Source organism: Lactuca virosa, chromosome 5 (genome assembly GCF_052849685.1).
Source record: "Lactuca virosa cultivar CGN04683 chromosome 5, Lactuca_virosa_CGN04683_v6, whole genome shotgun sequence".
In the NCBI taxonomy this organism is placed as follows: Eukaryota; Viridiplantae; Streptophyta; class Magnoliopsida; order Asterales; family Asteraceae; genus Lactuca; species Lactuca virosa.
In genome coordinates, this window is record NC_136430.1 from 323,645,485 (window position 1) to 323,671,943 (window position 26,459).

Here is a 26,459-nt window from a genome sequence, read left to right on the forward strand (position 1 = left end):
TTGACTATGATGAGACCTTTTCACCAGTAGCAAAGATTAAGTCTATTAGGGTCCTATTAGCCATTGCTGCATTTCATGATTATGAAATATGGAAAATGGATGTCAAAACCGCCTTCCTTAATGGAAGTTTGGCTGAAGATGTTTACATGTGTCATCCAGAGGGCTTTGTCAGTACAGAATACCCTAATAGAGTGTGTAAGCTTGAGAAATCCATCTATGGATTGAAACAAGCACCTCGCAGATGGAATCTTTGTTTCGATGAGAAAGTCAAAGAGTTTGGCTTTTCGAGGAGTGAAGATGAATCTTGTGTATATGTCAAGGCTAGTGGGAGTATAGTTAGCTTTTTGGTACTGTATGTGGATGACATACTACTCATAGGAAATGACATCCCAACCTTGCAGGAAGTGAAGTCCTGGCTTGGGAAGTGTTTCGCTATGAAAGACCTAGGAGAAGATGCCTATATTCTAGGGATAAGGATTCTGAGAGACCGGAGTAAAAGACTAATTGGACTTAGTCAGAGTACCTACTTGGATAAGGTGCTGAAGAGGTTCAACATGCAAGATTCCAAGAAAGGAGAGTTACCCATCCAGAGTAACGCCAGATTGAGTAAGACTCAGAGCCCGAGTACCGAGGCTGAGATAGCAGAAATGAGTCGAGTACCTTATGCTTACGCTGTAGGATCGATCATGTATGCTATGACTTGTACTCGTCCTGATGTGGCCTTTTCCTTGAGCATGGTCAGAAGATATCAGGGGAATCCTGGCAAGGCTCACTCGACTGCGGTAAAGAATATCCTCAAGTACCTGCGGAGGACTAAGGACTGGGTCCTTACCCTCAGTGGGAGTGATGACTTGAGAGTTCTAGGGTATAGTGATGCTAGCTTCCAAACTGATAGGGATAATTTCCGCTCTCAGTCGGGCTGGGTCTTTACCTTAAACGAAGGAGCAATTACTTGGAAAAGTTCCAAGCAGGAGACAGTGGCTGATTCAACTTGCGAATCAGAGTATATTGCAGCAAGCGAGGCTGCAAAGGAGGCAATATGGCTGAAGAACTTCATTGGAGACCCTGGAGTTGTACCAGCTATAAAGGAGCCTATGGAAATTTTATGTGATAGTGAAAGTGCAGTTGCCTTAGCGAAAGAACCAAGGGATCATGGGAGATCCAGACATATCGACAGAAAATACAATTTCATCAGTCATCGAATAGAAGAAGGACTCCTCGTGGCAAAGAGGGTATCATCGGATGAGAACCCAATAGATCCCCTCACGAAGGGACTGGGTAGGGTTAAGCATCTCCTGCATGCGAGGCGCATAGGGCTGAAGGATGATATTAGTTTTAGTAGTTAGATAGCTCGGAAATTTGTAAAGTGTAATTGACATTTGATGATGAATAAAAGTTGTGTTTATTTATGAGTAAAGTGTTGCTATCTTTTGTCAATCGTTTACTATTATTTCTTTTGCATGTTTTGACTTCCAGAATAGTTATGTTATGTTGTTTCATATTATTCAAATTCTCCACAGTCGGTCATATGTTGGAAGTAGGTATGAATTAAGACTGTCATGGGTTGGCTTGTAGAGGTCTAAGATGTTGGACATAGCTACAACACTCATGAGTGCTCATAAGTTCTGACTATTGGATTCAACCCACACTCACTGGTATCACTTGATGGAATTTATCTCTAGTGATCGTGAAACGGTAATATCATATAAGTCTTCAAACCTAGAGATATGACTTGTTGACTATGAGTTGGTTATACATTGATTGTACGAAACCACATTGGTAACTCGATATTATAAAACGTGCTTTTGTGTGTGATTCAACAAGTAGTAGAACAAGCATATGAGTCGAAGTTTATCTGTTCCTTCTTGGATTAGAAGCGATATTTGGGCCCCTCGATGATTTTGTTTTGACCTATGTATCGGGCCCGGTCAGAACTAAATTGATGTGTTCAATTAAGTTTTTTGTAAAACAAATCGGAAATCGAGAAACAAACTGCTGGACAATGAGTAAGACAGTGTTCCATGTATTTGTCCGGCTGATATCTTGAACATAGGATTATATGATCACTTATCTTAAATGGCGTATCATCATCATCTCAGTTCCGAGAGACCTTGAAAGAGCTACGATTGCTGATCGGTTCCTGAAGTCATACTTGCAGTTATAGTTATTAGACTTATCTAAGTGGGAGACTGTTGGATAAGGTGTCTAAGTCCATAACTATTTCTAGTACGTACTTGACCCGGTTTGTCATGGTCCATTTGAGTTGCATGGCATCATGCATTTGGATAGACTAAAATGAGAGAAATAAAACTTATGGTTTATTAATATATTATAAGTTCTAAATATTAATAATATTATTTAATTAGTATTGATCAATAATTAATTTAGAATTAATTAAGTGATAAAAAAAGGTGACTAATTAAATATATGGGTTGATTGTGTAAATCATCCATACTTGTATAGTGGGCTAAATGCTCCATGGATTATCAAGTTGGGCTAAGACCCATAGGATGCTCCATGGATGCTCCATGGAGGTGTAAACCCATGGATCATGGAAATGAAGAGTCATGTCACATTAGGGTTTACATGGTGTAACCCTAATTGTAACACATTATATAAGCAACATAAAGCTAACCAAAATCGGCCACTAGAAAGAATAGAGAGGGCAAGCCGATTTTAGAAGTGTTCTACATTTCTCTCAAGTCATTCCAATAGCATTTGGTGTTGTGTGAGACATTTGAGGCATCACACTTGGGGTGCTAGGCTCACAAGGTTTTCAAGGAATCCAAACTACTACAAGGTATGTTTTCTAACTTACTTTTACATTAAAAGTTCCCCATGTATGCTAGATAGGATTATGAACCTTGGAAAATCAATTTTGCATGTATCTTAGTCAAACATAGATCCAAGGTTTCTAGGGTTGCATGAACACCTTAGGAGTGTTAGAATGCTCAAAATCCTAAATATCCAACATCCTTCTCTCTCATGAACCTTTGTGGGAGAGTCATCTTCTATGGTTCCAACTTTATGGATTGGATCCGGAACATCAGGATGGTCACTCGTTACGAGGACAAGGAATATGTCCTCGACAACGAGCTTAAGGAACTTCATGAGTCATCTGCTACTCCTAAGGAGATCGCTGAATACCGAACTCATGAGAGAGATGCCACCAAAGTGGCATGTATCATGTTGGCCACGATGACAGCCGAGCTCCAAAAGTCCTATGAGGACTATTACCCTTTTGAGATGCACCAGGACTTGATGGACCGCTACCATCAAAGTGCTCGTCAAGAGAGGTATGACATCATCTCCTCCATGATAACAACCCGGATGAAGGATGGTGAACCCATCACAGGCCACATGCAGAAAATGCAAAGGTAAGTGGACCGTTTGCTGAAATTGAATGTGAACTTCCCCGAGGAGTTGGGAATGGACATCGTTTTGCACTCCTTACCTTCGTGTTATGATCAATTTCGGATGACGTATCACATGAACAAGAAGGAAGTTACACTCAGCAAACTTCAAGGACTTTTGAAGACCGCGGAAAGTGTTCTTAAAGGTAAATCGGTTGTTACCACTCCTACTCCTACCGTGGCCCCTGTCTTGGCAATCGGGCAAGGTAAAGGGAAGAAGAGGAAGAGCCCTTCGAAGGGTACCAAGGGAAAGTCCCTTGATGGCTCCTCTTCAAGTGGAACCAAAAGAGGTTATGTCACTCCTTCTGCCAACCCTAAAGAGGCCGAATGCTTCTATTGCCATGAAAAGTCGCACTGGAAGCGAAACTGCCCAAAGTACCTGCAAGATGTTAAGGATGGGAAAGTGAAACCCAACCATGCAGGTATTTACACTATATTGTCTAATAACTCACCCTATTCTAATTCTTGGGTCCTTGATACAGGTTGTGGTATTCACATATGTTCTGATTTGCAGGGACTAAGAAGAAGTGAGAATGTGGAGCATGGGAAGATAAACTTAATCATGGGGAATAGGAAAGCTTCACCTGTCACCAATATTGGAGTTTATTCTTTGTTGCTAAGTAGTGGGTTAACATTATATTTGAATAAATGTTGTTACTCATCTGAAATGGCAAGAAATATTATTTCCTTTCATGGTTTGTACAAACAAGGTTTTACCTTTTCGTTTGATAATGAATGTGGTGGTATTAATGCTTTCTTTAATAATGTTCTTTATTTTAAAGCATTACCTTGTGATGGTGTATATGAAACTGTGTCAGTTATAGATAACCTAGGAAATAATGTGTTGTGTATTGATTCTTCCACTAGCTTGGATAAAGCATCATTATGGCATTGTCGTCTTGGACATGTAAGCAAGAAACGCATAGGCCAACTCCAAAAGGATGGGGTCTTGGAGTCATTTGACATAAAGTCGGATGATAGTTGTGAATCTTGTTTTCTTGGGAAAATGACAAATTCACTCTTCACTGGTACTTGTGATAGGGGTGAGGGTTTGTTGGATCTCATACATACTGATGTGTGGACCCTTTAGAACCGCCACAAGGGATGCTAATCGCTCTATGTGACTTTTACTGATGATTATAGTAGATATGGATATGTCTACTTAATCAAGCATAAGTTAGAAACCTTTAAAAAGTTCAAAGAGTTTAAACAGGAAGTGGAGAATCAGCTGGGCAGGAACATTAAGATGCTTCGATCCGATCAAGGTGGTGAGTATCTTAGTACAGAGTTCCTTGACTATCTGATGGAATGTGGGATTGTCTCACAATTGACACCTCCCAGGACACCGCAGTTGAATGGTGTGGCTGAGAGGCGTAATCGGACCTTGTTGGACATGGTTCGTTCCATGATGAGTCGAGCTTCGCTACCAATATCATTTTGGGGGTATGCCTTAGAGACTGCCGCCCTCATCCTTAATCTAGTCCCTACAATAAAAGTTGCCAAAACACCTCACGATATGTGGACTGGAAAAGTTCCCAATCTAGATCACATCAAGATTTGGGGTTGCGAGGCTTTCGTGAGGTGCGAGACTCACGATAAGCTCGAACCTCGGAGCGAGCGGTGTATTTTTGATCGGCTACCCACAGAAATCCTTTGGTTACCTCTTCAACAGACCCAGTGATAATGTGGTCTTTGTAGTAATGAGAGGAGTCTTTCGAGGAAGGAACCTCAAACCCTAGCAATCAACCTGAGGAGGAAACTCCTGTTGATCCGACTGAAGAGTCTGTACCTCTGAGCTGTACCACGAGAGTTAGGAATGCACCTAAGCATTACTATGGTTTCCATATTACTGCGGAAGGTGATACACTTATCACTGATAGCACACTGATAAATCTAGATGAACCTAACCGTTACACGGAAGCCATGGCAGCCCATGAGGCTGCTAAATGGAAAGAGGCTATGGACAGCAAGATACAGTCCATGTATGACAATCAAGTTTGGAACTTGGTTGACATGTACCCGGTCGTAAGACAGTTGGGTGCAAATGGATCTTCAAGAAGAAGACCGACATGGATGGTAATGTACACACTTATAAGGCGTGACTGGTTGCAAAGGGCTTTTCTCAAACTCCAGGAGTTGATTATGATGAGACCTTTTCACCAGTAGCAAAGATTAAGTCTATTAGGGTTATGTTAGCCATTGCTGCATTTCATGATTATGAAATATGGCAAATGGATGTCAAAACCGCTTTCCTTAATGGAAAGTTGGCTGAGGATGTTTACATGAGTCAGCCAGAGGGTTTTGTCAGTACAGAGTACCCTAATAGAGTGTGTAAGCTTGAGAAATCCATCTATGGATTGAAACAAGCACCTCACAGATGGAATCTTTGTTTCGATGAGAAAGTCAAAGAGTTTGGCTTTTCAAGGAGCGAAGATGAATCTTGTGTATATGTCAAGGCTAGTGGGAGTATAGTTAGCTTTTTGGTATTGTATGTGGATGACATACTACTCATAGGAAATGACATCCCAACTCTGCAGGAAGTGAAGTCCTGGCTTGGGAAGTGTTTCACTTTGAAGGACCTTGGTGAAGCTGCCTATATCCTAGGGATAAGGATTTCGAGAGACATGAGTAAGAGACTAATTGGACTTAGTTAGAGTACCTACTTGGATAAGGTGTTGAATAGGTTCAGCATGCAAAATTCCAAGAAAGGAGAGTTACCGATCCAGAGTAATGTCAGATTGAGTAAGACTCAGAGCCCAAGTACAGAGGATGAGATAGCTGAGATGAGTCGAGTACTGTATGTTTCCGCTGTTGGCTCGATCATGTATGCTATGACTTGTACTCGTCCTGATGTGGCCTTTGCTTTGAGCATGGTCAGCAGATATCAGGGGAACCCTGGCAATGCTCAATGGACTGTGGTAAAGAACATTCTCAAGTCCCTGCGGAGGACTAAGGACTGGGTCCTTACCCTCGGTGGGAGTGATGACTTGAGAGTAGTGGTGTATAGTGATGCTAGCTTCCAGACTGATAGGGATAATTTCCGCTCTCAGTCAGGCTGGGTCTTTACCTTAAAAGGAGGAGCAATTACTTGGAAAAGTTCCAAGCAGGAGACAGTGGCTGATTCAACTTGCGAATCAGAGTATATAGCAGCAAGTGAGGCATCAAAGGAGGCTATGTGGCTAAAGAACTTCATTGGAGACCTTGGAGTTGTACCAGCTATAAAGGCGCCTATGGAGATTTTATGTGATAGTGAAAGAGAAGTTGCCGTAGCCATGGAACCAAGGGATCACGAAAAATCCAGACACATCGACAGAAAATACCATTTCATCAGACATCGAATAGAAGAAGGACTCCTCGTGGCAAAGAGGGTATCATCATATGAGAACCCAGCAGATCCCCTCACGAAGGGACTGGGTAGGGTTCAGCATCTTCAACATGTGAGGCGCATAGGGCTAAAGGATGATATTAGTTTTAGAAATTAGATAACTTTGAAATTTTTAAAGTGTAATTGACATTTGATGATAAATAAAAGTTGTTGTTTATTTATAAGTAAAGTGTTGCTATCTTTTGTCAATCGTTTACTATCATTTCATTTTGCATATTTTGACTTCCAGAATAATTATGTTATGGTATATCATATTATTCAAATTCTCCACAGTCGGTCATATGTTGGAAGTAGATATGAATCAAGATTGTCATGAAGTTGGCTTGTAGAATGTCTAAAGTATTGGACATAGCAAGAGTTGCTACAACGTTCATGAGTGGTCATAAGTTCTGAGTATTGGATTCAACCCACGCTCACTTGTATCACTTCATGGAATTTATCTCGAGTGATCGTGAGACGGTAATATCATATAAGTCTTTAAAGCTAAAGATATGAGTTGTTGACTATGAGTTGGTTATACATTGATTGTACGAAAACGCATTGGTAACTCGATGTTATAAAATGTGCCTTTGTGTATAATTCAACAAGTAGTAGAACAAGCATATGAGTCGAAGTTTATCTGTTCTTTTTTGGATTAGAAGCGATATTTGGGCCCCTCGATGATTTTGTTGTGACCTATGTACCGGGCCAAGTCAGAACTAAATTGATGTGTTCGATTAAGTTCTATGTCAAACAAATCGGAAATCGGGAAACAAACTGCTGGACAATAAGTAAGACATTGTTCCATGTATTTGTCCGGATGATATCTAGAACAGAGGATTATATGATCACTTATCTTAAATGGTGTATCATCATCATCTCAGTTCCGCGCGACTTTGAAAGAGCTACGATTGCTGATCGGTTCTTGAAGTCATTCTTACAGTTATAGTTATTAGACTTATCCAAGTGGGAGACTGTTAGATTAGGTGTCTAAGTTCATAACTATTTTTGGAATGTACTTGACCCGGTTGGCATGGTCCATTTGGGTTGCATGGCATTGCAACACTTGGATAGACTAAATGAGAGAAATGACACTTATGGTTTATTAATATATTATAAGTTCTAATATATTAATAATATTATTTAATTAGTATTGATTAATAATTAATTTAAAATTAATTTGGTGATCAAAAGGAGACTAATTGAATATATGGGGTTGATTGTGTAAATCATTCATTCTTATATAGTGGGCTAATGATCCATGGTTTATTAAGTTGGGCTAAAACCCATAAGGTGCTCCATAGATAGTCCATGGAGGTTATAAACCCATGGATCATGGAATATGTAAAGCCATGCACATTAGGGTTTATATGGAGTAACCCTACATATGGCACACTATATAAGAAGCTCCATGGCTAGCAAAATCGGGCACTAAGAAAGAACAAGTGGGCTAGCCGAGAGTGAGTGTGGACTTCTCTCAAAGTTATTCCAAGAGTTGTGGTGTTATGTGAAACATTTGAGGCATCACACTTGTGGTGCTAGGCTCACAAGGTTCTCAAGGAATCCAAGCAACAAGAAAGGTATGTTCTCCTACTAGCTTTTATGTTTCAAAGTTCCCCATGCCATGCTAGTTAGCTTAAGAACCTTGGAAAATCAAATTTGCATGTATCTTAGTAAAACATAGATCCAAGGTTTTTAGGGTTGCATGTACACCTTAGGAGTGTTAGAATGCTCAAAACCCTTCAACAGGCACATGCATGGCTCAACAAGGCCATGCATGGCTCAACAAGAAAACAAGATGGCGCAAGAGGAGAAGAAGATGGCGCAAGAGCATCCCTCCTGACCCATATCTTCATCATGTGGTGCAACAAGGACCCATTGTTGCTCCATATCCCTTCCAAGTGCTCCAAACTCCTTCCAGATGCTCTAAACCCCCTTGTACACGATCTACTCCTTTTCCACTTGATCAGTTCCTTTTGTTGGATTAGGTGTCTAAGCCCATAACTATATTTGGTATGTACTTGACCCAGTTGTAGCATGGTCCTTTTGGGTTGCCTTCACCGGAGCAACTTGACTGGATGATTAATGGAGAAAGAGGTTATTATGATTAATTAATATATTATATGAATAATATATTAAAGGAGAAATCATATTTGTTTAATTAATATTGGTCATGAATAAATTAAGAATTAATTTTGTGGTCAAAAGAGATTAATTAAACTTTGGGGACTGAAATTGTAATTATTGGATAGTTTCAAAGTAGGTTGAGAAACCCTAGGGATAGGTTGGACGAAATCCTTATGGATAGCCCATAAGATTTCATCCAAGGTAGGGATCCAGAAGATTCTTATGGGCTGCTTGGTGGCTAAGTAACCGGATAAGGACTCTGACTGAAACCCTAATCTCACACCTATATAAAGGACCCATATGCTTCATATTTCGGCTACCACTTGAACCCTAGAGATCCAAGAGCCGATTTTGAGCCTTTCCCCTCTCTCCAAGATCTTCCAACCTGCTTTGGTGTTTGTGATTCATTAGAGGCATCGCATTTGAGGTGCTAGGTTCTCATAAGCTAAAGATCTTCAAGCAACAATCAACGGTAACATTCTTACTAGTTATTTATGTTGAATTAAAGTTTTTTTGTATGCTAGATTAGGGTTTGCAAGTCTTGGACATTATTGCATGTACAAATAGAAAAACTAGATCCAAGCATGTAGGGTTTGCCTAAACACCATAAGAATGTTGTTTTGCTCAGAACCCAACAATGGTATAAGAGCCTAGATCGTTTCTCTTTTGTATTTGATGCATATATAACTTGTTCAAGCTCAAAACTCGAAAAATTATGCTTCTGACTAATGGACTCGTCAAGTCACCAGATGAACTCGACTAGTCCATTTCTGTGACTCGGCGAGTCGGCTCGTCTGGTGGCTGATTTTTTGGGATTTTGACTAAAATTGAGTTGGGATAATTACCAAAACCGATTTTAACTGATAAAACTCGAATTTTTCAATATGGTATTGATTATCCCAAATTCAATTGAAGGATAATTGTCAAAAATAAGATAATTACTTGTTTTATAAGATAAATGTGATTATTTGTATTTTGATTTGAATTATCTTGTTAAGGAAAAGATTAGGTCAAATTATGTGATAAATATTAATAATAAGATTAATTAATAACTTTCAAATTTGATCTAAAAGATGTTTTGAAAAGTTTCAAAACTTGCCCTCAAGTTTTGGAATTTAAAATTTTTGATTAAAAGTTTAATTTGAAATATTTAAATTCTAAACCCTAGAATTTTACAAGTTTAAAATTCAACCCTTATACTATTATAATATTATAAGAATAATGATTTTATATATATATGTATAAGATTAATTCTAGTCTTACCGTTAGTAGGCCTCATTCACGAAGTCGATCTATAAGGGGCGTATAAGGTTGCTGCCTATAAAATGACAGTGTAATGGGTGTCCACTCTCACCCACCGCTTCCTTGATTGGTGGAGGGTTGTTAGTCGAACGGGTAGGATAGGGCAAATAATTCCTCATTAAAAGTATAATGATTAATAAAGTAACTAAATGTTTTTATAAAAAAATTTCCAATCTTAGTTACTTTAGGAAAAATGTGAAATGATGCTATTCCATGAAATTACACTTTGTACCCTGCAAAGTCGTTAGTGGAGCGTGTGTGGTTAATCGGCACACTAATTTGGGACTAGCAAGGGTGGCAAAGGGTAACTTCATGTTTATCATAGATCAATAGAGCGTGTGTGGTTAACCGGCACATTGATAAGGTGATTTGTAACATCGAGAGTACCAAGTATATTTAAATGGTTATTCACACCTTGTTTGTGATCCTCGGTATCCCAGTCACAAACTTGAAGGGCATATCGAGACTAAAACATGCCATTGAAAAGTTCAATAAATCTCAAAAGATCTAGGAGTTTTCAATACATTTAACACTTAATTTCTTTTTCGTTTTTCATGGTGGAAATTAATGAATCCTCATTCACTTACCTTCAAATTATTTGCATTTTAGATTATGGCATCCCTCTTCTAAATTGAAAATAATGTTGTTGGATCCTAGCCCTAATTTTTCATTTGGGTGTTTAATTGGGGATTCTTATCTAATCAAACTTTGTCTCTTTTCTAAAACTATTTTAGATGTCTACTTCGAACAACAACAACGCTTCAGGCTCGACCGCTTCCGGCTCATTCTCACTCATGAACTTGTGTGGGAGGGTGATTTTTAATGGGACCAATTTCAATGATTGGATCCGCAACATCCGCATGGTAACCCGCTACGAGGACAAGGAGTATGTTCTCCATAAGGAGCTGAAAGAGGTTAATGTCAACACTGCTACTCCCGAAGAAATCGCTGCTTTCGAGGCTTACAAGCGAGATGCTACGAAAGTCCATTGCATCATGCTCGCGACCATGATCGCCGAACTCCAAAAGTCCTACGAGGACTACTACCCCTACGAGATGCATCAAGATATGATGGATAGGTACTATCAAAGCACGAGGCAGGAAAGGTACATGATCATCGCCTCGATGATCACTACCAAAATCAAGGATGGAGAGTCCGTCACGGCCCACTTGCAGAAAATGCAAAGGTATGTGGACCGCTTGCTGAAGTTAAATGTTAACTTCGATGAGGAGCTAGCCATAAATATCATTCTACACTCCTTACCTCCTTGTTACAACCATTTCCATATGACCTACCACATGAACAAGGAGAAGGTCACTCTAAGCAAGCTTCAAGGCCTGATAAGGACTGCTGAGAGTAGTCTGAAAGACAAACTCGTTGCATCAACTCCTACTACTGATGCCCCTATTTTGGCTATTGGGCAAGGAAAAGGAAAGAATAGGAAGGCTCCTTCTAAGAGCCACAAGGGTAAACCCCATGATGGATCCTTTTCTAATGGAACCAAAGTTGGCTCTGTTGCTCCCTCTTCTAACCCAAAGGATGCAGAGCGCTTTTACTGCCACGACAAAGGGCATTGGAAACGAAGCTTCCCGAAGTACTTACAAGATATCAAGGATGGGAAGATAAAGCCATCCTTCGCAGGTATTTATACTATTCATTCTAACAACTCATCACATGTTATGTCTTAGGTCCTCGATACAGGATGTGGTTTTCACATTTGTTCTGATTTGCAGGGTCTAAGAAGAAGTAGGGATGTGGAGCATGGGAAGATAAACTTGATCATGGGGAATAGGAAAATGTCGCATGTCACCAAGATTGGAGTTTACTCTTTAGTGCTTAGTAGTGGGCTAGGTTTAGATTTGAATAATTGTTGTTACTCGTTAGAAATGACACGAAACATTATTTCTTTTCATGGTTTGTATAAACAAGGTTTTAAATTTTCGTTTGATAATGAAAAAGGTTCTACTAATGCTGTTTTGAATGGTTCTTTCTATTTTGAAGCATTGCCTTGTAATGGTATATATGAAATTGTGATGGTTGTAGACACTTAGGAAATGATGTTTTGCATATCGATTCTTCCAATACTTTGGACAAAGCATGCTTGTGGCATTGTCGTCTTGGACATGTCAACAAGAAACGCATAGCCCAACTCCAAAAAGATGGAGTGTTGGAGTCATTCGACCTTAGGGACTATGACGTGTGTGAGTCTTGTTTACTTGGAAAGATGACCAAGTCATCCTTCAATGGCACTTGTAAAAGGGGTGAGGGTTTATTGGATCTCATACATACCGATGTATGTTGGCCCTTTAGATCCACCATAAGGGATGTGAACCGCTTCTATGTGACTTTCACCGATGATTATAATAGATATGGCTATATCTACTTAATCAAGCACAAGTCAGAAACCTTTGAAAAGTTCAAAGAGTTTAAGCAGGAAGTGGAGAATCAGTTGGGCAGGAAAATTAAGATGCTCCGATCCGATCGAGGTGGTGAGTACCTTAGTCTTGAATTCCATGATTACCTCAAGGAATGCAGAATTATTTCGCAATTGACGCCGCCTAGGACACCGCAGTTGAATGATGTAGCTGAGAGGCGCAATCGAACCTTATTGGACATGGTTCGTTCCATGATGAGTCGTGCTTCATTGCCTATCTCATTTTGGGGGTATGCGTTAGAGACTGTCGCCCATATCCTTAATCTAGTCCTTACTAAGAAGATTCCCAAAACACCTCACGATATGTGGACAAAGAAAGCTCCCTTATTGGCACATATTAAGGTTTGGGGTTGCGAGGCTTTCGTAAGATTAGAGACTCGCGATAAGCTCGAACCTCGTAGTGAGTGGTGTATTTTCATCGACTATCCATAGAAGTCCTTTAGATATCTCTTTATAGACCGAGTGACAATGTTGTCTTCGTTGCGAGGAGAGGGGTTTTCCGAGAGCGAGAACTCATAAGCCAAGAGGACAGTGGGAGGAAAATTGATCTTGAAGAGTTTTAAGAATCAACCGATGAAGGAACCTCTAACACTGGAAACTCCTGTTGAACCAATTGACGAATCCCTACCTCTTAGACGTTCCAGTAGAGTTAGTGTTCCACCTGTGTTGTATGGTTTTCATATAACAAGTGAGGGTGATACGTTTATTAGTGATAGTACACTAGTAAATTTGGATGAACCTAATAGCTACAAGGAAGCCATGGTAGGCCCGGAATCTGCAAAATGGAAAGAGGCTATGGACAGCGAGATTCAGTCCATGTATGACAATCAAGTTTGGAACTTTGTTGACAATGTACCAGGTCGGTAGACGGTCGGGTGCAAATGGATCTTCAAGAAGAAGACCGACATGGATGGGAAAGTACACACTTATAAGGCGTGATTGGTTGCGAAGGGCTTTACTCAAACTCCCGGAGTTGACTATGATGAGACCTTCTCACCAGTAGCGAAGATAAAGTCTATAAGGGTCATGCTAGCCATAGCTGCGTTTTATGATTATGAAATATGGCAGATGGATGTCAAAACCGCTTTCCTTAATCGGAAGTTGGCTGAGGATGTTTACATGTTTCAGCCAGAGGGTTTTGTAAATGCAAAGCACCCTAATAGAGTGTGTAAGCTTGAGAAATCCATTTATAGATTGAAACAAGCGTCTCGCTGATGAAATCTTTATTTTGATAAGAAATTCAAGGAGTTTGGTTTCTTACGAAGCGAGGATGAGTCCTGCGTATATGTCAAAGCTAGTGGGAGTATAGTTAGCTTTCTCGTTTTGTATGTCGATGACATACTGCTCATAGGAAACGACGTCCCAACCCTGTATGAAGTTAAGTCCTGGCTTGGGAAGTGCTTCGCTATGAAGGACCTTGGAGAAGCTGCTTATATTCTTGGGATAAGGATAGTGAGAAATAGGAGTAAACGACTAATAGGACTTAGTCAAAGTACTTACTTGGATAAGGTACTAAAGCCTTTTAGTATGGAGAATTCCAAGAAAGGGGGGTTACCAATCCAAAGCAATACCAAGTTGAGTAAGACTCAAAGCCCGAGTACTAAAGCCGAGATAGCAGAGATGAGACGAGTACCTTATGTTTCTGCAGTTGGCTCGTTCATGTATGATATGACTTGTACTCGCCCTGATCTGGCCTTTGCTTTGAGCATGGTCAGTAGATATCAAGGGAACCCTGGTAGAGCACATTGGACCACAGTCAAGAATATTCTTAAGTACCTTCGGAGGACCAAGGAATGGTTTCTTATCCTCGGTGGGAGTGATGACTTAAGGGTGCGAGGGTATAGTGATGCCAGTTTTCAGACCGACTGAGACAACTTCCGTTCTCAGTCAGGCTGGTTCTTTACCCTGAATGGAGGAGCAGTGACTTGGAAAAGTTCCAAGTAGGAGACCATAGCTGATTCAACATGCGAATCAAAGTACATAGAAGCGAGCGAAGCGTCAAAGGAGGCGATATGGTTGAAGAACTTCATCGGAGACCTTGGAGTTGTACCAGCCATAAAGGAGCCTATGGAGATTTTATGTAATAATGAAGGTGCGGTTGCCTTGACCAAGGAACCGAGGGATCATGGGAGATCCAGACATATCGACAGGAGATATCACTTTATTAGACATCGGGTAGAAGAGGGACTCCTCGTAGTAAAGAGGGTATCATCAGAGGATAACCCAACAGATCCCCTTACGAAGGGACTGAGTAGGGTTAAGCACTTGCAGCACGCTAAGAGCATTGGGCTGAAGGACGATATTAGTTTTAGTGATTAGATAGCTTTTAGAAACTTCTAATAGATAAATTGTAATTTACATTTTGATGATTAAATAAAGGAGTATTATTTATGAGTAATGTTACTGTCTTATGTCAATTATTTACTATTGTTTCATTTTGCATGTTTTGACTTCCTGAATAATAAGATTATTTAAACTATCCACAGTCGATCATACGTTGGATGTAAGTATGAAAGAAGACTGTCATGAATTGGCTTGTAGATTGTCTAAGTGTTTAGAAATAGCAAAGGTTTCCTGCGACGTTCATGAGTACTCTTGAAATAAGATTTTAGTATTGGATTAAACCCGCGCTCACTTGAATCACTTCATGGAATTAATCACGAGTGATTGTGAGATGATAATATCATATAGTTTGTAAACCTAGATATATGGTTTATTGTTTGCAAGTTGGTTGTGCATTGATAATGCATAAACGCATCAGTAACTTGATGTTATAAAACACATTGTTGTGTATGATTTGATGAGTGAATAGTAAATGCATATAAGTCGAAGTTTATCTGTTCCTTTTATCATACGAGGGTAAAAGCGATATCTTGGGCCCCTCGATGATTTAGTTTGACTTATGTGTCGGGCCTGGTCAGGACTGAGTTGATGTGTTCAATTAAGTTCTATGTCAGATGAACCAGAGATCGAGAAACAAACTGCTGGACAATAAGTATGACTATATTCCATGTGACTGTCCACACGATATCTTGAGAACGGAGGACTATATGATCCCTTATCTAATGGACGTGTCAGAGTTCGACAGCGGCTTTTGAGAGCTACGATTCCTAATCAGATTTTAAAGTCATACTTGCATCTATAGTTATTAGACTTATCCAAGTGGGAGACCGTTGGATTAGGTGTCTTAGCCCATAACTATATTTGGTATGTATTTGACCCGGTTGTAGCATTGTCCTTTTGGGTTGCCTTCACCGAAGCAACTTGACTGGATGTTAATGGAAAAAGAGGTTATTATAAGTAAAGTGTTGCTATCTTTTGTCAATCGTTTACTATCTTTTCATTTTGCATATTTTGACTTCCAGAATAATTATGTTATGGTATATCATATTATTCAAATTCTCCACAGTCGGTCATATGTTGGAAGTAGATATGAATCAAGATTGTCATGAAGTTGGCTTGTAGAATGTCTAAAGTATTGGACATAGCAAGAGTTGCTACAACGTTCATGAGTGGTCATAAGTTCTGAGTATTGGATTCAACCCACGCTCACTTGTATCACTTCATGGAATTTATCTCGAGTGATCGTGAGACGGTAATATCATATAAGTCTTTAAAGCTAAAGATATGAGTTGTTGACTATGAGTTGGTTATACATTGATTGTACGAAAACGCATTGGTAACTCGATGTTATAAAATGTGCCTTTGTGTATAATTCAACAAGTAGTAGAACAAGCATATGAGTCGAAGTTTATCTATTCTTTTTTGGATTAGAAGCGATATTTGGGCCCCTCGATGATTTTGTTGTGACCTATGTACCGGGCCAAGTCAGAACTAAATTGATGTGTTCGATTAAGTTCTATGTCAAACAAATCGGAAATCGGGAAACAAACTGCTGGACAATAAGTAAGACATTGTTCCATGTATTTGTCCGGATGATATCTAGAACAGAGGATTATATGATCACTTATCTTAAATGGTGTATCATCATCATCTCAGTTCCGCGCGACTTTGAAAGAGCTACGATTGCTGATCGGTTCTTGAAGTCATTCTTACAGTTATAGTTATTAGACTTATCCAAGTGGGAGACTGTTAGATTAGGTGTCTAAGTTCATAACTATTTTTGGAATGTACTTGACCCGGTTGGCATGGTCCATTTGGGTTGCATGGCATTGCAACACTTGGATAGACTAAATGAGAGAAATGACACTTATGGTTTATTAATATATTATAAGTTCTAATATATTAATAATATTATTTAATTAGTATTGATTAAGAATTAATTTAAAATTAATTTGGTGATCAAAAGGAGACTAATTGAATATATGGGGTTGATTGTGTAAATCATTCATTCTTATATAGTGGGCTAATGATCCATGGTTTATTAAGTTGGGCTAAAACCCATAAGGTGCTCCATAGATAGTCCATGGAGGTTATAAACCCATGGATCATGGAATATGTAAAGCCATGCACATTAGGGTTTATATGGAGTAACCCTACATATGGCACACTATATAAGAAGCTCCATGGCTAGCAAAATCGGGCACTAAGAAAGAACAAGTGGGCTAGCCGAGAGTGAGTGTGGACTTCTCTCAAAGTTATTCCAAGAGTTGTGGTGTTATGTGAAACATTTGAGGCATCACACTTGTGGTGCAAGGCTCACAAGGTTCTCAAGGAATCCAAGCAACAAGAAAGGTATGTTCTCCTACTAGCTTTTATGTTTCAAAGTTCCCCATGCCATGCTAGTTAGCTTAAGAACCTTGGAAAATCAAATTTGCATGTATCTTAGTAAAACATAGATCCAAGGTTTTTAGGGTTGCATGTACACCTTAGGAGTGTTAGAATGCTCAAAACCCTTCAACAGGCACATGCATGGCTCAACAAGGCCATGCATGGCTCAACAAGAAAACAAGATGGCGCAAGAGGAGAAGAAGATGGCGCAAGAGCATCCCTCGTGACCCATATCTTCATCATGTGGTGCAACAAGGACCCATTGTTGCTCCATATCCCTTCCAAGTGCTCCAAACTCCTTCCAGATGCTCTAAACCCCCTTGTACACGATCTACTCCTTTTCCACTTGATCAGTTCCTTTTGTTGGATTAGGTGTCTAAGCCCATAACTATATTTGGTATGTACTTGACCCAGTTGTAGCATGGTCCTTTTGGGTTGCCTTCACCGGAGCAACTTGACTGGATGATTAATGGAGAAAGAGGTTATTATGATTAATTAATATATTATATGAATAATATATTAAAGGAGAAATCATATTTGTTTAATTAATATTGGTCATGAATAAATTAAGAATTAATTTTGTGGTCAAAAGAGATTAATTAAACTTTGGGGACTGAAATTGTAATTATTGGATAGTTTCAAAGTAGGTTGAGAAACCCTAGGGATAGGTTGGACGAAATCCTTATGGATAGCCCATAAGATTTCATCCAAGGTAGGGATCCAAAAGATTCTTATGGGCTGCTTGGTGGCTAAGTAACCGGATAAGGACTCTGACTGAAACCCTAATCTCACACCTATATAAAGGACCCATATGCTTCATATTTCGGCTACCACTTGAACCCTAGAGATCCAAGAGCCGATTTTGAGCCTTTCCCCTCTCTCCAAGATCTTCCAACCTGCTTTGGTGTTTGTGATTCATTAGAGGCATCGCATTTGAGGTGCTAGGTTCTCATAAGCTAAAGATCTTCAAGCAACAATCAACGGTAACATTCTTACTAGTTATTTATGTTGAATTAAAGTTTTTTTGTATGCTAGATTAGGGTTTGCAAGTCTTGGACATTATTGCATGTACAAATAGAAAAACTAGATCCAAGCATGTAGGGTTTGCCTAAACACCATAAGAATGTTGTTTTGCTCAGAACCCAACAATGGTATAAGAGCCTAGATCGTTTCTCTTTTGTATTTGATGCATATATAACTTGTTCAAGCTCAAAACTCGAAAAATTATGCTTCTGACTAATGGACTCGTCAAGTCACCAGATGAACTCGACTAGTCCATTTCTGTGACTCGGCGAGTCGGCTCGTCTGGTGGCTGATTTTTTGGGATTTTGACTAAAATTGAGTTGGGATAATTACCAAAACCGATTTTAACTGATAAAACTCGAATTTTTCAATATGGTATTGATTATCCCAAATTCAATTGAAGGATAATTGTCAAAAATAAGATAATTACTTGTTTTATAAGATAAATGTGATTATTTGTATTTTGATTTGAATTATCTTGTTAAGGAAAAGATTAGGTCAAATTATGTGATAAATATTAATAATAAGATTAATTAATAACTTTCAAATTTGATCTAAAAGATGTTTTGAAAAGTTTCAAAACTTGCCCTCAAGTTTTGGAATTTAAAATTTTTGATTAAAAGTTTAATTTGAAATATTTAAATTCTAAACCCTAGAATTTTACAAGTTTAAAATTCAACCCTTATACTATTATAATATTATAAGAATAATGATTTTATATATATGTATAAGATTAATTCTAGTCTTACCGTTAGTAGGCCTCATTCACGAAGTCGATCTATAAGGGGCGTATAAGGTTGCTGCCTATAAAATGACAGTGTAATGGGTGTCCACTCTCACCCACCGCTTCCTTGATTGGTGGAGGGTTGTTAGTCGAACGGGTAGGATAGGGCAAATAATTCCTCATTAAAAGTATAATGATTAATAAAGTAACTAAATGTTTTTATAAAAAAATTTCCAATCTTAGTTACTTTAGGAAAAATGTGAAATGATGCTATTCCATGAAATTACACTTTGTACCCTGCAAAGTCGTTAGTGGAGCGTGTGTGGTTAATCGGCACACTAATTTGGGACTAGCAAGGGTGGCAAAGGGTAACTTCATGTTTATCATAGATCAATAGAGCGTGTGTGGTTAACCGGCACATTGATAAGGTGATTTGTAACATCGAGAGTACCAAGTATATTTAAATGGTTATTCACACCTTGTTTGTGATCCTCGGTATCCCAGTCACAAACTTGAAGGGCATATCAAGACTAAAACATGCCATTGAAAAGTTCAATAAATCTCAAAAGATCTAGGAGTTTTCAATACATTTAACACTTAATTTCTTTTTCGTTTTTCATGGTGGAAATTAATGAATCCTCATTCACTTACCTTCAAATTATTTGCATTTTAGATTATGGCATCCCTCTTCTAAATTGAAAATAATGTTGTTGGATCCTAGCCCTAATTTTTCATTTGGGTGTTTAATTGGGGATTCTTATCTAATCAAACTTTGTCTCTTTTCTAAAACTATTTTAGATGTCTACTTCGAACAACAACAACGCTTCAGGCTCGACCGCTTCCGGCTCATTCTCACTCATGAACTTGTGTGGGAGGGTGATTTTTAATGGGACCAATTTCAATGATTGGATCCGCAACATCCGCATGGTAACCCGCTACGAGGACAAGGAGTATGTTCTCCATAAGGAGCTGAAAGAGGTTAATGTCAACACTGCTACTCCCGAAGAAATCGCTGCTTTCGAGGCTTACAAGCGAGATGCTACGAAAGTCCATTGCATTATGCTCGCGACCATGATCGCCGAACTCCAAAAGTCCTACGAGGACTACTACCCCTACGAGATGCATCAAGATATGATGGATAGGTACTATCAAAGCACGAGGCAGGAAAGGTACATGATCATCGCCTCGATGATCACTACCAAAATCAAGGATGGAGAGTCCGTCACGGCCCACTTGCAGAAAATGCAAAGGTATGTGGACCGCTTGCTGAAGTTAAATGTTAACTTCGATGAGGAGCTAGCCATAAATATCATTCTACACTCCTTACCTCCTTGTTACAACCATTTCCATATGACCTACCACATGAACAAGGAGAAGGTCACTCTAAGCAAGCTTCAAGGCCTGATAAGGACTGCTGAGAGTAGTCTGAAAGACAAACTCGTTGCATCAACTCCTACTACTGATGCCCCTATTTTGGCTATTGGGCAAGGAAAAGGAAAGAATAGGAAGGCTCCTTCTAAGAGCCACAAGGGTAAACCCCATGATGGATCCTTTTCTAATGGAACCAAAGTTGGCTCTGTTGCTCCCTCTTCTAACCCAAAGGATGCAGAGCGCTTTTACTGCCACGACAAAGGGCATTGGAAACGAAGCTTCCCGAAGTACTTACAAGATATCAAGGATGGGAAGATAAAGCCATCCTTCGCAGGTATTTATACTATTCATTCTAACAACTCATCACATGTTATGTCTTAGGTCCTCGATACAGGATGTGGTTTTCACATTTGTTCTGATTTGCAGGGTCTAAGAAGAAGTAGGGATGTGGAGCATGGGAAGATAAACTTGATCATGGGGAATAGGAAAATGTCGCATGTCACCAAGATTGGAGTTTACTCTTTAGTGCTTAGTAGTGGGCTAGGTTTAGATTTGAATAATTGTTGTTACTCGTTAGAAATGACACGAAACATTATTTCTTTTCATGGTTTGTATAAACAAGGTTTTAAATTTTCGTTTGATAATGAAAAAGGTTCTACTAATGCTGTTTTGAATGGTTCTTTCTATTTTGAAGCATTGCCTTGTAATGGTATATATGAAATTGTGATGGTTGTAGACACTTAGGAAATGATGTTTTGCATATCGATTCTTCCAATACTTTGGACAAAGCATGCTTGTGGCATTGTCGTCTTGGACATGTCAACAAGAAACGCATAGCCCAACTCCAAAAAGATGGAGTGTTGGAGTCATTCGACCTTAGGGACTATGACGTGTGTGAGTCTTGTTTACTTGGAAAGATGACCAAGTCATCCTTCAATGGCACTTGTAAAAGGGGTGAGGGTTTATTGGATCTCATACATACCAATGTATGTTGGCCCTTTAGATCCACCATAAGGGATGTGAACCGCTTCTATGTGACTTTCACCGATGATTATAATAGATATGGCTATATCTACTTAATCAAGCACAAGTCAGAAACCTTTGAAAAGTTCAAAGAGTTTAAGCAGGAAGTGGAGAATCAGTTGGGCAGGAAAATTAAGATGCTCCGATCCGATCGAGGTGGTGAGTACCTTAGTCTTGAATTCCATGATTACCTCAAGGAATGCAGAATTATTTCGCAATTGACGCCGCCTAGGACACCGCAGTTGAATGATGTAGCTGAGAGGCGCAATCGAACCTTATTGGACATGGTTCGTTCCATGATGAGTCGTGCTTCATTGCCTATCTCATTTTGGGGGTATGCGTTAGAGACTGTCGCCCATATCCTTAATCTAGTCCTTACTAAGAAGATTCCCAAAACACCTCACGATATGTGGACAAAGAAAGCTCCCTTATTGGCACATATTAAGGTTTGGGGTTGCGAGGCTTTCGTAAGATTAGAGACTCGCGATAAGCTCGAACCTCGTAGTGAGTGGTGTTTTTTCATCGACTATCCATAGAAGTCCTTTAGATATCTCTTTATAGACCGAGTGACAATGTTGTCTTCGTTGCGAGGAGAGGGGTTTTCCGAGAGCGAGAACTCATAAGCCAAGAGGACAGTGGGAGGAAAATTGATCTTGAAGAGTTTTAAGAATCAACCGATGAAGGAACCTCTAACACTGGAAACTCCTGTTGAACCAATTGACGAATCCCTACCTCTTAGACATTCCAGTAGAGTTAGTGTTCCACCTGTGTTGTATGGTTTTCATATAACAAGTGAGGGTGATACGTTTATTAGTGATAGTACACTAGTAAATTTGGATGAACCTAATAGCTACAAGGAAGCCATGGTAGGCCCGGAATCTGCAAAATGGAAAGAGGCTATGGACAGCGAGATTCAGTCCATGTATGACAATCAAGTTTGGAACTTTGTTGACAATGTACCAGGTCGGTAGACGGTCGGGTGCAAATGGATCTTCAAGAAGAAGACCGACATGGATGGGAAAGTACACACTTATAAGGCGTGATTGGTTGCGAAGGGCTTTACTCAAACTCCCGGAGTTGACTATGATGAGACCTTCTCACCAGTAGCGAAGATAAAGTCTATAAGGGTCATGCTAGCCATAACTGCGTTTTATGATTATGAAATATGGCAGATGGATGTCAAAACCGCTTTCCTTAATGGGAAGTTGGCTGAGGATGTTTACATGTTTCAGCCAGAGGGTTTTGTAAATGCAAAGCACCCTAATAGAGTGTGTAAGCTTGAGAAATCCATTTATAGATTGAAACAAGCGTCTCGCTGATGAAATCTTTATTTTGATAAGAAATTCAAGGAGTTTGGTTTCTTACGAAGCGAGGATGAGTCCTGCGTATATGTCAAAGCTAGTGGGAGTATAGTTAGCTTTCTCGTTTTGTATGTCGATGACATACTGCTCATAGGAAACGACGTCCCAACCCTGTATGAAGTTAAGTCCTGGCTTGGGAAGTGCTTCGCTATGAAGGACCTTGGAGAAGCTGCTTATATTCTTGGGATAAGGATAGTGAGAAATAGGAGTAAACGACTAATAGGACTTAGTCAAAGTACTTACTTGGATAAGGTACTAAAGCCTTTTAGTATGGAGAATTCCAAGAAAGGGGGGTTACCAATCCAAAGCAATACCAAGTTGAGTAAGACTCAAAGCCCGAGTACTAAAGCCGAGATAGCAGAGATGAGACGAGTACCTTATGTTTCTGCAGTTGGCTCGTTCATGTATGATATGACTTGTACTCGCCCTGATCTGGCCTTTGCTTTGAGCATGGTCAGTAGATATCAAGGGAACCCTGGTAGAGCACATTGGACCACAGTCAAGAATATTCTTAAGTACCTTCGGAGGACCAAGGAATGGTTTCTTATCCTCGGTGGGAGTGATGACTTAAGGGTGCGAGGGTATAGTGATGCCAGTTTTCAGACCGACTGAGACAACTTCCGTTCTCAGTCAGGCTGGTTCTTTACCCTGAATGGAGGAGCAGTGACTTGGAAAAGTTCCAAGTAGGAGACCATAGCTGATTCAACATGCGAATCAAAGTACATAGAAGCGAGCGAAGCGTCAAAGGAGGCGATATGGTTGAAGAACTTCATCGGAGACCTTGGAGTTGTACCAGCCATAAAGGAGCCTATGGAGATTTTATGTAATAATGAAGGTGCGGTTGCCTTGACCAAGGAACCGAGGGATCATGGGAGATCCAGACATATCGACAGGAGATATCACTTTATTAGACATCGGGTAGAAGAGGGACTCCTCGTAGTAAAGAGGGTATCATCAGAGGATAACCCAACAGATCCCCTTACGAAGGGACTGAGTAGGGTTAAGCACTTGCAGCACGCTAAGAGCATTGGGCTGAAGGACGATATTAGTTTTAGTGATTAGATAGCTTTTAGAAACTTCTAATAGATAAATTGTAATTTACATTTTGATGATTAAATAAAGGAGTATTATTTATGAGTAATGTTACTGTCTTATGTCAATTATTTACTATTGTTTCATTTTGCATGTTTTGACTTCCTGAATAATAAGATTATTTAAACTATCCACAGTCGATCATACGTTGGATGTAAGTATGAAAGAAGACTGTCATGAATTGGCTTGTAGATTGTCTAAGTGTTTAGAAATAGCAAAGGTTTCCTGCGACGTTCATGAGTACTCTTGAAATAAGATTTTAGTATTGGATTAAACCCGCGCTCACTTGAATCACTTCATGGAATTAATCACGAGTGATTGTGAGATGATAATATCATATAGTTTGTAAACCTAGATATATGGTTTATTGTTTGCAAGTTGGTTGTGCATTGATAATGCATAAACGCATCAGTAACTTGATGTTATAAAACACATTGTTGTGTATGATTTGATGAGTGAATAGTAAATGCATATAAGTCGAAGTTTATCTGTTCCTTTTATCATACGAGGGTAAAAGCGATATCTTGGGCCCCTCGATGATTTAGTTTGACTTATGTGTCGGGCCTGGTCAGGACTGAGTTGATGTGTTCAATTAAGTTCTATGTCAGATGAACCAGAGATCGAGAAACAAACTGCTGGACAATAAGTATGACTATATTCCATGTGACTGTCCACACGATATCTTGAGAACAGAGGACTATATGATCCCTTATCTAATGGACGTGTCAGAGTTCGACAGCGGCTTTTGAGAGCTACGATTCCTAATCAGATTTTAAAGTCATACTTGCATCTATAGTTATTAGACTTATCCAAGTGGGAGACCGTTGGATTAGGTGTCTTAGCCCATAACTATATTTGGTATGTATTTGACCCGGTTGTAGCATTGTCCTTTTGGGTTGCCTTCACCGAAGCAACTTGACTGGATGTTAATGGAAAAAGAGGTTATTATGATTTATTAATATATTATATGAATAATATATTAAAGGAGAAATGCCACACCCCCAAACCTGAACGCCGAAAACGTTCGGGGGGTGGGGGGAGGACGTCATGTACAGTATCATAATAATTGAATAGTAATGAAACATAGCAACCCAAACATTCATACATTAATATCAAGTTTACATTGTTTACAACACTTGTTCTATTCAAAAGTTAAACACGAATAACAAAAGTAGAAATAAAACATAATGCGGCGACGCCGGGCCTCGAACGTGGTGAATACCTGTCTACTAGATCCCTGAGAATACAAGTCGTTTTGAAAAGCGTCAACTAAAGTTGGTGAGTTCATAAGCATTTTTGTAAGAAAGCTTTGTAATATCTTCGTTCATAGTAAGTTGTAAAACTCCAGAAAATCCAATATTTTCTTATAAAAAGTAGTTTGTGAGTCTCGTTCCAAAATCGTGTATAATTGCATGCTTGTTCTTTGGTTTTACTTTGTTTGTTTCTGAAAAGAAAGTGTTCCCAGAAAATCCTATATTTTCTGTATATAAAAGATGTTGTGGTCTTAAAACCCTAAGACCGAAGTTGTGAAATCAGTTTACAAAATATACGAAACATATTTTTGTATTTTATAAAACTAATGGAGTGTATATTCCTCGTAATTCCAATGTTAATAGATCCCTACTCTATGTGAGTTGTTACAACCATACTAATACGACGAGAACGCCTGCCCTGATGTTCTTCAGGCGTCAGCTATGATTAAGATATTTGTCACCTTAGACTGGCATGTCTAGCTGTAGCGAACAACATAGGTGTGGGATGTATACACAATTACCCCGCTCTCCCTCCAGGAGACTCCGGTTATAACTACAGGACTTACAATGTACGCTAGGTAGGTACAGCGAAGGAAAAATCTCACAAGAGCCTTAACGGAATTTACGCGAGTTTTGACTCCCATTATGGAATAATGCAAATAATGTTTTCTTGTGTAAAGTTATGACTGCAACTTTATGACATGTGTTTTACAACTTTTTGACATACAGCTTATCACTTGTATTTCTGAAAGTTTTATGATGGACAGTTTATGACACACAAAATATTTCCGTCATAAAAACTCTGTTTTGTATATCGACTTGATAAAATTATTTATATTGATAATTATAAATAATCACTAATAGTTTGTCAACTTGCAACAGGTTATGAATATGACATAATTTTATAAGTTTAAAACCCTTGAAATTGTATCAACATGACATGATTCTTTTACTAGCAACATTTATTTTTAGAAAAATAACCAAGTTTTGTAGGGTGTTTTGACATACCCAAAATTTTGTTGTGACCTTTATAAACAAAAATATTCTATTTTTGTTGTGACTAAAATATTGTCACTAGTTCCACCAAAATCTCATATAAATCCATAAAATCCATTATGTTTCAATGTTTGCACAAGTTATAGTAGTAAAAGTATTTTTAACCACAAATTTACCATTTTGGGTGTAACTCATCATATTTTTACCTAGTAATTTTATTTTATGTTTAACATAATACCATAATA